Here is a 13,241-nt window from a genome sequence, read left to right as displayed (position 1 = left end):
CCGCTATGGAAAACAGTGTGGAGGTTCCTCAAAAAACTAAAAATAGAGTTACCATATGATCCAGCAATCCCACTCCTGGGCTTACATCTAGACAAAACTATGATTCGAAAAGATACATGCACCCCACAGGACAGGAATAAAGGCGCAGACATAGAGAATGGACTTGAGGACATGGAGAGGGGGAAGGGTAAGCTTGGATGAAGTGAGAGGGTGGCATGGACATATATATGCTACCAAATGTAAAATAGATAGCTAGTGGGAGGCAGCCGCATGGCACAGGGAGATCAGCTCGGTGCTTTGTGTCCACCTAGAGGGGTGGGATAGGGAGGGTGGGAGGGAGATGCAAGAGGGAGGAGATATAGGGATATATGTATATGTATAGCTGTTTCACTTTGTTATACAGCAGAAACTAACACACCATTGTGAAGCAATTATACTCCAATAAAGATGTTTAAAAAAAAAAGAAAAGAAAAGATACATGCACCCCAGTGTTCATAGCAGCACTATTTACAATAGCCTAGACGTGGAAGCAACCTAAATGTCCATCGACAGCTGAATGGATAGGAAAGATGTGGTGTGTATATATATATATATATACTGGAATACTGCTCAGCCATTTAAAAAAAGTAAAATAATGCCATTTTCAGCAACATGGATGGACCTAGAGATTATCATGCTAAGTGAAGTAAGTCAGGAAGAGGAAGACAAATACCATATGATGTCACTTATATGTGAAATCTAAAATATGACACAAATGAACTTATCTATGAAACAGAAACAGACTCACAGACATAGAGAACAGACTTGTGGTTGCCAAGGGGGAGGGGGCTGAGGGGAGGGATGGATTGGGAGTTTGGGTTTAGCAGATGAAAACGATTATATATAAAATGGATAAACAACAAAGTTCTACTGTATAGACAGAGAAGTATGTTTGATATCCTGTAATACACCATAATGGAAAAAGAAAAAACAAGAAATAAAGTGAATATAACTATTTAATATTTTTTAAATGACAAGATTTTGTTTTATTTTTTTATGACTGAATAATATTCCACTGTATACATATACTACATTTTAAAATCCATTCATCTGTCAATGGACACTGAGGTTGTTTCCATATCTTGGCTATTGTAAATAATGCTGCGATGAACATGAGCATGCAGGTGTCTTTTTGAATTAGTGCTTTCATTTTCTTTTCTTTTTTTTTTTTTTTGGCCACGTCACGCGGCTTATGGGATTTTATTTCCCCAACCAGGGATCAAACTTGGGCTCTCAGCACTGAGAGCAAGGAGTCCTAACCACTGAACTGCCTGGGAATTCCCAGTGCTTTCATTTTCTTTAGATCAATACCTAGAAGTGGAATTGCTGGATCATATGGTAGTTCTCTTTTTAATTTTTTGAGGAACCTCTATACTGTTTTTCATAGTGGCTGCACCAGTGAACATTCCCACCAACAGTGCACAAGGGTTCCCTTTTCTCCACACCCTCACCAATATTTGTTACTTCTTGTCTTCTTGGTAATAGCCATTCTAACAGGTGTTTTGATTTGCATTTCCCTGGTGATTAGTGATGTTAAGCATCTTTTTATGTACCTCTTGGCCATCTGCATGTCTTCTTTGGAAAAATGTCTATTCAGATCTTCTGTCCATTTAAAAAATTGAATTGTTTTTTTGCTACTGAGTTGTATGAGTTTTTTATGTATTTTGGATATTAACCCCTCATCAGATATATGATTTGCAAATATTTTCTCCTATTCAGTAGGTTGCCTTTTCATTTTGTTGATAAATATTATTTATAATGAACTTTTAAGTCAATTTTAATAATGTACTAATATAAAATATTTTACTTAAATTACTTCTTTATCATAAATCACATAAAAATGACAAAGTTATTTATTTATTTATTTTTTTGACAAAGTTATTTTACAAATTTCTTTCTTGCAAGGTTTTTAGGATAATATATTCCTTTGAAAGAAGTTTGAGAGTCAGAAAAGTTGGAAAATACCGAGTACTTGTACAATTAAATAGGTTAGTTTTCTTAACATTCTAGTCCAAATATGACCTTGATCTTTTTAATCCGATTGAGAGATTCTCTGAGCTCTTGATAGACTCTTTTTCAGGAAAGCCTTTCTCCTCTATTATATACCAATTGCCCCTAAACTTTTGCTTAAAACTCAATTTATGCATATAATTATATTGTTAGATGTGTGATTATGTTGTTTGCCCCTTGATGCACTAATGGTCCCTCAGAAACTTGGGGCGTATCCTACTCCTGTTAGTATATTTACACCTTACCTTTTAGGTGGGTTACTGTTCAGATGTTTCCTCTCATTTGAGTTATGTTTATTCTATTCTGTTAGGTTTAACCTAAGATGGTATTTTCTTGCCTGCTTAGTTTCTAGGTGACAACTGAGAATCTTATATGTGATCGTACCTTCTTTTCTCCAAAAGTAGCCTTCTGCTTATCAGACCATATGCCTTAATTTTTAATTTGGAAAATATTATTGTTATACCTATATACTGTATTTCCATTTGGTATCTTTAGTTTCTGTTGAGAAGTTAAGGGGACCTTGATTCATTATGGTCCATAAAAGGCACACTAAAAATTTGTATAGTGTGCTCACCTATCAGGATTAGAAACTTACTTGATTGAATGATTGGACTATTATTTTTCTAAGTGATATGAATCACTTTAGAATCATAATTGCAATAGTATGCATTAACGTTTTCAAGAATTCCAGTGAATATTGTTTGTAGGTCTTATAGAAAAGGTCTTATTATAACCTTTTCCTTTATACATCTACTCAATACTGAGTTTGATTAAAAGATCCCGTGTTGGTGAGGGGTTTTTGCCTTCTCTGAGAAGGGTTGGGGTAGTGCTATCTATGATAAGAGTGGAGGGGATTTGTTTATTACCTCATTTAAAAATAGCTGAGTTCAGTGATCCTAACTGCTAAGATATTTTTAAAACTTTGGGGGCAAATACATGTCATTCATTGAAAATACCAATGTAATGCTGCTCCAGCATTTTTGTTTTTAAACTTTCATTTTCCACGGAGGTAGTCATCATGCTGTATGATACACAGTGCTCAGAAGTTGTGGAGGGTCAGGAGATTGCTAAGATTAAGTGATAGCTGTGTAAGAGCCCTGTATATGGTGCAATAGTAGGAGCTGCAACAGAATGGTCCTCTAATACCTAACACATTACCAAGAAGGTACATATATTCTTTCAACCTCCTGAATATTACCTGTCCCCTCCTCCAATTCTGACCTCCCCTGGTTTCTTAAACTAAACCAAATGCCCCCCTTCCCAGATAAGCTGATTACTTGATTTTTTTTTTTTTTTTCCCATGAAGGAATTTCTCTTGAGTATAAATGCTCAGGCTGTGAGTCAGTAGTTTTTGGCATTACTTCTCTATTAGCTCCTAGTTAGGAAGTTCAGCCAGAGGTTGAAGGGATTGCTAAACACTTCAGGACTTCCCAGACCCATTTTTAAGAGCAAACTAATATTGAGACTCCTGGGAACTTTGAAACTCATCCTTTGTCACTACCAATATTTTGAGATTCACACAGTTGACTCTTGTGTTCAAATCCAAATAAAGCTTTTGGGTCACATGATTTCTAGGCTAGTAATATTGTGTAGGAAAAACAAGGTTAGTTCCTCTTCCGTGTCATGTTCTATCTTAACAGTCCATATAACGGTCTAAATCCTATTTATAAAGTGTTCTTTTACAGGTCTTGATCTTTGATTTGTCAATTCATTTCTAGCTAGAATACCTGACAGCTTGTGGCCCACACCCCGTACTTATTAGTCCACTGAGAAGTTAATCAGGGCCCTAAATTATTTCTATTCTTGATCTTTGTCTTTACTTGCAAGTGCAGCATTGGGGTTATGAGTCCTCAGAAGCTTTCAGATTTTAAAACAGGAAGGGGGCTTCCCTCGTGGCGCAGTGGTTGAGAGTCTGCCTGCCGATGCAGGGGGTATGGGTTCGTGCCCCGGTCTGGGAAGATCCCACATGCCGCGGAGCGGCTGGGCCCATGAGCCATGGCCGCTGAGCCTGCGTGTCCAGAGCCTGTGATCCGCAACGGGAGAAGCCACAACAGTGAGAGGCCCGCGTACCGCAAAAACAAAACAAAACAAAACAAACAGGAAGGATCTTGTCTCGGTATTTTCTGGTGAGGTGGTTTATTTAGGATAAGTAATTATTTTCCCACTTCACGTTTTTCCTCTGCCCCGTACTTCCAAGCTTACTTATCACAACGAGGAAGTGAAATGAAGCACAAGTTACTCCTGAAGGGGTTGGCTGCCACTTGTAGCTGTACTACTGTACCACCTTCACAGACACTGTGAACATTTGGAACTGGCTGCAGGCTGCGCCTAATCTGTTATATCTGCTTCGGGTTGCTCCTTGGTCAGCCAAAAAAGAAGTCAAGGGTATTACTCTGAGGTGGTGGAGCAAGTAAGAAAATTTCCTCTTGCAGTTGTCCTGATTTTTAAATTCGTGCCACCCATTCCCTCTTTCCCCTTGCCGCATAGACATACCCAGTTGTTGATATACTTAACTTTTAGGGCTACAGTATCACTGCCAGGTATAGCCCCAGCCTCCTGATCTTGCCTAGAACAAAGGATTTCAAGTCTCAAAATGGATAGTAAAGCTCTGGTATTTAAACCATCCCTAGAAGACAGACATATGGTTCCAATTAGTCTGCTGCTCTGTATTAAGGGGATGTAAGATACCATTCTAGCCTGCAGACAAATGCTAACCAACCAGGGTGTTGGGGGTTGGAAAAGAGACCTAACAAATTATGTTAGGAGCCACTTATGAGTGGAGAAATAAATGACCATAGGCCACATGAAGAGAACAACTCCACCCATATGGCTTCTGTTGTGTGGGTGTGAGTATTCACTTCAACCAGTTTCTTCTCTTGTTTCTCCCTTTCCTTCTGTAACTCTTTAGAATATTCATCATTTTAATGTTGATTCTGTAGGTCATAATTTTTTTCCTGTTGCCAATAAATAAAGAGGAAGGGATATAAAGTATCTTTATGGCATCTTTGTACCTGAGAATTTTCTGAAACTAACTGCTCAGTGTTTTAGTTCTTATTATTCAAGTCTTTATTTTTAAAACAAAAATTTTTAATACAGAATAATAAAGCAATAATATAAGCATACTATAGGAAATTTAAAGAACAACAAAAGATTTTTAAGTACTCAAACTGGAATCTCACCTCCAAAACTTACCATTTTGAACGCATTTTTTTTTCTATGCATGCTTTTTTATAATTATAGTCACTGTATGTACAATTTTACGTGTAGTTTTTATCCTTTATGATATGTAAATATTTTCCCTATGCTGTTCTATGTAATCATTTTTAATGATTGCATATCAAATAGATATAACATAATTTACATAATTTAACATAATTTACATAATATAACATAATTACATAATTTTAAGCTCTCCCATATTGTTGTAAGAGCACAGAAATTCTTGATAGGGCTGTGGTGTTTACTCCCCGCCTTCCTTTCTTTGACATTATCAGTACAGTTCAAAACTACAGAGTTTATATACTTATCATTTTGAACATGCACTGAATCTGTTCTCTTCTTTGCCTTAAGTTTCTATGTTATTTTTGTTGTTCTTGTTCTCATTTTTTATTCTTGTGGACGTTGCCCTGCTTCTGCGTTTCCCTTTGTACTGCACCAGCATTCTCCAACCTTCGCCTTGTGACGCCGCCGTGTGAGCTTGTGATGCCGTAGTTTATTTTCCTTGTGCCCCCTGGTTAGAACCATCCTGGGCTGACATGAGCTGGGGCCATGCAGCACTTTAGTATTCCTTAGGACGGTAGTTCTGGAAAGCTAAAAGAAAATAGTGGCTGAATACAGAGTGCCTGAGGTGATAAAGACATGTTTAGCCTCTGTGGGTCCACTGGCTTCTTACCACTGGGATTTGAATAATTAAAATGTTATAAGCAGAAAAAAAATATCTTCTAGTTAGGGGAGAGTTAAGATTATTTATCAGAAAGATTTGCCAAGATTAGGTTAACTCTCAGTTACCTACGTGTTGTTCTGTTTTTTACTATCCCATTTTTTTGAGTTTTTTCCCTCCCCTCTCTTCTGGCCGTCCATGTTTTTTGATTCGCTAGTATATCAAGCCTGTTTATCTTAAGTTAGACATACGGAAGGAAAAGAAGGAAAATCTAAGTCTCTTCAGTGTCGTTCTTTGATAGCAGCTCTTGTTCAGTTAGGGGAGACAGTGACAGTATAGACAAAAATTGATTTTTAAACTATGAGTAAGGCGTCTTAGTCCATTCGGGCTGCAATAATAAAATACCACAGACTAGGTGGCTCATAAACAACAGAAGTTTACTGCTCACAGTTCCAGGCTGGGAGGTCTAAGCTCAAGGCACCAGCATGACTGCCTTCTGGTGAAGGCCCTCTTCCTGGTTCATAGCTAGAGCCTGCTCAGTGTGTCCACACATGGTGGCAGGGGCTAGAGGTCTCTCTGGAGCCTCCTTTATAAGGCACTAATCCCACTCATGAGGGTTCCACCCTCATGACCTAATCGATTCCCAAAGCTCCCACGTTCTAATACCATCACCTTGGGAATTAGGATTTCAACATGTGAATTTTGGGGGCACATTCAGACCATTACATAATGTATGCCATCTTTGTCTCTTAATATGAGTTACTGAGAAGTAGTTATTTTATTAGTATAACACTAATACTAATATTTTTAATGAAGTGAACTGCTTATCATTTATACCTAATTGCTGTTATATTATGACAGCAATTATATATCATTAAAATATTTACTACTTTTAAATTGTTTTTAACTACAACTCTAAACTCTATCATTATATATCACATCTTCATAGTTTGCTCTTCTTCAAATAGGATTATTGCTGTTTTCAACAAAAACTTCACTGGGATTCCTGTTCAGCAAGTAACTCCCAGTTCCTACCCTCTTAGCTGTTCTCTAAGGGCAGCTCTGAGTTCTCATACCTTTATCCCTTTTTATTTTTTATTATTAATTTTTTGATGTGGATCATTTTTTAAAATTTATTTATTTTTGGCTGCATTGGGTCTTCGTTGCTGTGCGTGGGCTTTCTCTAGTTGCAGTGAGCGGGGCTACACTTCGTTGCAGTGTGCAGGCTTCTTATTGCGGTGGTTTCTCTTGTTGCGGAGCAGGGGCTCTAGGCGTGCAGGCTTCAGTAGTTGTGGCACAGTTATTTCTGTCTAGTATTCCATGACAGAAGTATACCACAAGTTATTTTTCCATTTTATCCATTGATGGATATTTGGATTGCTTTTAGTTTGGAGCTCTTACTAACAATTGCGATGAACATTGCATTCTTTTTTTTTTTTTTTTTTTTTTTTTTTTTTTATAAATTTATCTACTTTATTTTTATTTAATTTTGGCTGCATTGGGTCCTCACCGCTGTGCGCAGGCTCTCTCTAGTTGCGGCGAGCAGGGGCCACTCCCCGCCGCGGTGCGCGGGCCCCTCACTGCGGCGGCCTCTCTTGCTGTGGAACACGGGCTCTAGGCACATGGGCTTCAGGAGCTGTGGCACACGGGCTCAGTAGTTGTGGCTTGTGGGCTCCAGAGCACAGGCTCAGTATTTGTGGCACACGGGCCTAGTTGCTCCATGGCATGTGGGATCTTCCTGGACCAGGGCTCGAACCCGTGTCCCCTGCATTGGCAGGCGGACTCCCAACCACTGCGCCACCAGGGAAGTCCGAACATTGCATTCTTAAACGTTAATGTGCATCCTTAAACATTAATGAAGAGTATAAACTGAGGAGTAAAGTTGCTAGGTTGTACTGTATGTCTGTTTTCAGATTTTACTGGGTGATGCTAAACTGGTGTGTCAGTTTGTGTGAGGGTTCCCTTTCCTGCATGTCTTCACCAGTGCTGTGTATTCTTTTTAAAATTTGTTGTTGGAGTATAGTTGATTTACAATGCTGTGTTAGTTTCAGGTGTACAGCAAAGTGAATCAACTATACATATACACATATCCACTCCCCTTCAGATTCTTTTCCCATATTGGCCATTACAGAGCATTGAGTAGAGTTCCCTGTGCTATACAGTAGGTCCCTATTAGCTATCCACTTCTGTATAGTAGTGTGTAGTGCTGGGTATTATTACACATTATACTTTTTGTCAGTTTGGTGAGTGTGTAATGGTTATCTCATTGTGGTTTTAGTTTTTTATTTTGTCTTTAATAATGAGATTGAACTCCTTTTCATGTGTTTGGCCTTTTTTGTGAAGTGTCTGCTTAAGTAAGTCTTTTGCCCATTTTTCTACTGGGTTGTCTGTCTTACTGATTTATAGGAGTTTTTGTTTCAATAATGATATGAGTCTTTTGTCTTATTTATTTATTTATTTATTTATTTATTTTTGCGGTACATGGGCCTCTCACTGTTGTGGCCTCTCCCGTTGTGGAGCACAGGCTCCAGACGCCCAGGCTCAGGGGCCATGGTTCACGGGCCCAGCTGCTCCGCGGCATGTGGGATCTTCCTGGACCGGGTCACGAACCCGCGTCCCCTGCATCGGCAGGCGGACTCTCAACCACTGTGCCACCAGGGAAGCCCGAGTCTTTTGTTTTATGGGTTACAAATAACTTCTCTCATTTCGTGATTTCTCATTTCACTCTCTCTTTCAATGAATAGACATTTTAGTATAATTTTGTTATGAGCAAGACAGACTTTATTTTTTAAATTTTATTTATTTATTTTTATACAGCAGGTTCTTATTAGTTATCTGTTTTATACATATTAGTGTATATATGTCAATCCCAATATCCCAATTCTTCCCACCCTCCGCCCTGCTTTCCCCCCCTTGGTGTCTGTACGTTTGTTCTCTATGTCTGTGTCTCTATTTCTGCCTTGCAAATGGGTTCATCTGTACCATTTTTCTAGATTCTACATATATGTGTTAATATACAATATTTGTTTTTCTCTTTCTGACTTACTTCACTCTGTATGACAGTCTCTAGGTCCATCCACGTCTCTAAAAATGACCCAGTTTCGTTCCTTTTTATGGCTGAGTAATATTCCACTGTATATATGTGCCACATCTTATTTATCCATTCGTCTGTCGATGGACATTTAGGTTGCTTCCATGACCTGACTGTCGTAAATAGTGCTGCTATGAACATCGGGGTGCATGTGTCTTTTTGAATTATGGTTTTCTCTGGGTATATGCCCAGTAGTGGGATTGCTGGGTCATATGGTAATTCTGTTTTTAGTTTTCTAAGGAACCTCCATACTGTTCTCCATAGTGGCTGTATCAATTTACATTCCCACCAACAATGCAAGAGGGTTCCCTTTTCTCCACACCCTCTCCAGCATTTGTTGTTTGTAGATTTTCTGATGATGCCCATTCTAACTGGTGTGAGGTGATGCCTCATTGTAGTTTTGATTTGCATTTCTCTAATGATTAGTGATGTTGAGCAGCTTCTCATGTGCTTCCTGGCCCAGACATTTTAGTATAATTTTAATGTAACCGAATTTACCATCTTTTCCTTTATGATTTGTGCCTTTTGTTTCTTGTTTAAGAAATTCTTCCATCCCCTGAGGCTATAAACATAGTCTCCTTTATTGTTTTATAAAAACTTTGTAGTTTTACCTTTTACATTAAGTCTGTGATCCACCTGGAATTAATTTTATGATATGATGTGAGGAAGGTGTCCTATATAATTTTTTCCCATATGGAAAATCAGATGTACCTATGCCATTTACTGAGAAATTCATCCTTTCCTCAGTGATATACAGTGCCTACTCTTCTTTTCAGTGCACTGTTTTTAAAGCAACTTGTAAAGAAGCAGTATGTCTCAAGCCCTGTATGCCTTTGGGAATTACATAAGCAGAACAAAGGGTTGGCAGTCAAGAAGAAGATGAAAAACAGTAGAATATAATAACTAAGGAATTTGGAAGTTGTATAAAAATAGTTATGGGATGTACATTTACCTAAATATAAACATATACCTGATGCTGAAAGCACAGTGTGGATGTGGGCTTTGAGGGCATCCAGGCTGGAATTATAGGCTGGGCCTTGTTCTTAGTAAGTTTTGGGGTTTGTTTAAACTTTAAATTTGAACATGTTACTTAATGACCCTCACTTGCCCAGACGTAAAACAAAAGTAACGCTCATCTCAATGAGATAATAAATACATGGTACCAAAACACAGCACTTGACAGAGTGTCCCTTGAAAAATGGCTTTTTATTCCACAGAATTCAAAGTGCTGCACAAATGGGAAAACTGTGGCACTGAGACGAAGCAGGGCAGCCCAGTATACTTGGCTCTCCAGGGTCTGTGCCACTCAGCTGCGTGGCCACATTGCTCGTTTCTAAGTACCCTGAACAAATTTACTCATAGTTCAGAATTATTATTTATTGGTTGTCATCCAACTTAGTAAGAAAGGCCTTATTTTATTCGTAGTGTGACATTCTGGATGATTCATAATGAATCTCGGTTATGTTCTTAGTTCATTCCTATGACTTAGCATTAAGACAGATTAACTAACAAAAATTCTCAGGGGAAATTATACCACTTCTAGTCTCGAGTCATTACATGTGATACAGTTTTCCCTCAGATAAAAGTTGCACAGTACTTGGGTGACATTATATGGTTGCTGCAGACCACCTTTTCCTTCTTTGAAATGTTTTTCTCCTCTCTCAGCTTTCTTATTTTAATGATATATTTCTCTCTCCCTTTTGCTCCTTTTTCTTTCTATTCCTGCACCTATAGCATAGGAAGTACCTATGGGTGTTTCCTAAGCCTTGATTCCCAGCCATCCTTCTTTCTCCACTTATTCTTTCAAAAAACTTTTATCCGTTCATTACTACAATTCATTTCATCAGAACATCTTCACTTGAATTTCTTCTCACCTTCTTAAACTCAACCCATGACCAAAAAAAAATTTTTTTTTCCCCAAATCAACTACTCTCTACTTTTCACTCCTTTTCATCCCATGTATTATTATCTGTCCTCAAGTACTGTCCAGTCTTTTTTTCAAAATAATTTTTGAGTTGTCTTTCTCATTTTCACTGTTTCTACTTTCTCACGGGCCTTCCACTTCACGTCACACTTAACCTAGTCTTGCTTTCAGGTTAATTTTACTGCATCTGCCCGTACCAGAAGTTCTAACGACTCATCACTGTAAGAGTGGTTCTCAAACCTCTTAGGAAAGAGTTGTTTTATCTGTTTACATTCAGATGTCTAAATTATTTCCAGGAGATCCAGTAGGTCTGAAGTAAGGTTTGTGGATCACTCTAAATACATTGGTGATTCTGATGTATACACAGGGTTGAAAATCAGTGGTTGGAAGAGGACAGGGGATGGGATGGGTAGTGCTTATGATTAGATGTAATTATTAAGATAGCAGTTTTCTATTTGGGTGGTGGGTTCAGGGGTGCTCACTGCATAACGAAGAATAAGTAACTACTTCTAAAAGAAAGCATAGGGGTAAATCTTTGTGACCTTGGGTTAGGCAATGATTTCTCACATATGACACCGAGAGCATAAGTTACAAAAGAAAATCTAGATAAGTTGGACTTCATCAAAATTGAAAACTTTTGTGCATCAAAGCACACTATCAAGAAAGTGAACAGGGCTTCCCTGGTGGCACAGTGGTTGAGAATCTGCCTGCTAATGCAGGGGACACGGGTTCGAGCCCTGGTCCAGGAGGATCCCACATGCCGTGGAGCAACTAGGCCCGTGAGCCACAACTACTGAGCCTGCGCGTCTGGAGCCTGTGCTCCGCAACAAGAGAGGCCGCGATAGTGAGAGGCCCGCGCACCGCGATGAAGAGTGGCCCCCGCTTGCCACAACTAGAGAAAGCCCTCGCACAGAAATGAAGACCCAACACAGCAAAAATAAATTAATAAATTAATAAACTCCTACCCCCAACATCTTCTTAAAAAAAAAAGAAAGTGAACAGATAATCCACGGAATGGGAGAAAATACTTGCAAATCATATCAACGGACTTGTATCCAGGGAATATAAATAACTCTTACAACTCAATAATAAAAAGTTAACCCAATTTAAAAATGGGCAAAAGATTTGAATAGACATTTGTCCAAAGAAGATATACAAATGGCCAATTAGCACATGAAAAAAGATGCTCGAATCATTAGCCATCAGGGAAATGCAAATTAAAACCAATCCCCCACCCAGGATAGCTGTAATTTAAAAAATATAAAAAGATAGTAATAAGTGTTGGGAAGGGGCTTCCCTGGTGGCACAGTGGTTAAGAATCTGCCTGCCAACACAGGGGACACAGATTTGAGCCCTGGTCCAGGAAGATCCCACATGCCTCCGAGCAACTAAGCCCATGCGCCACAGCTACTGAGCCTGTGCTCTAGAGTACGTGCACCACAACTACTGAAGCCCGCAGGCCTAGAGCCTGTGCTCCGCAACAAGAGAAGCCACCACAATGAGAAGCCCGCACACCTCAACGAAGAGTAACCCTCGCTTACCACAACTAAAGAAAGTTCGCGTGCAGCAACAAAGACCCAATGCAGCCAAAAATTAAAAAAAAAAAAAAAGTGTTGGGAAAGATGTGGATAAATTGGAACTCTTGTACATTGTTGATGGGAATGTAAAGTGTTGCAGCCACTTCAGATAACGGTTTGTGCAGTTCCTGAGAAGACCAAACATGGAGTTACCATATGACTCAGCAGTTCCACTACTAGGTATATACCCAAGAGAAATGAAAACATACATCCACAAAAAAACTTATGTGAATGTTCATAGCAACATTATTCATAGTACCAAAAAAAAAACACCTAAATATCCATCAGCTGATGAATGGATACATAAAATGTGGTGTGTCCTTACCATGGAATATTATTCAGCAATTAAAAAAGAATGAACTAGTGATAGATGCTACAATGTGTATGAACCTTGAAAACACTATGCTAATTGAAAGAAGCCAGTCACAAAAGATCACATATTGTATGATTCCTTTTATATGAAATGTCCAGAATAGTCAAATCTGTAGAGACAGAAAGTTGATTAGTGATTGTCTAGGGTGGAGGCATTGGTGGGAGAGTTGAGGGGGGAGAAATGGAGAGTGACTGCTCATTGGTACAGGGTTTCTTTTTAGGTTGATGAAAATGTTCTAAAATTGATTGAGGTAATGGTGTACAACTCTATGAATACACTAAAAACCACTGCAAGTACACTTTAAATGGGTGAATTTTATATAATAATAAGGCTATAGAAAAAAAGTC

General features: G+C 38.7%; 1 protein-coding gene across 10 annotated transcripts in view; it reads left to right on the top strand.

The window, feature by feature from the left end:
• Nucleotides 1-13,241, top strand: part of SIK3 (SIK family kinase 3) — a 294,304-nt gene that overhangs the window by 225,323 nt on the left and 55,740 nt on the right. The window lies entirely within an intron of this gene.

The sequence above is a fragment of the Globicephala melas genome, chromosome 8 (assembly GCF_963455315.2).
Source record: "Globicephala melas chromosome 8, mGloMel1.2, whole genome shotgun sequence".
NCBI lineage: Eukaryota > Metazoa > Chordata > Mammalia > Artiodactyla > Delphinidae > Globicephala > Globicephala melas.
This window is presented reverse-complemented; position numbering and strand designations above follow the sequence as displayed.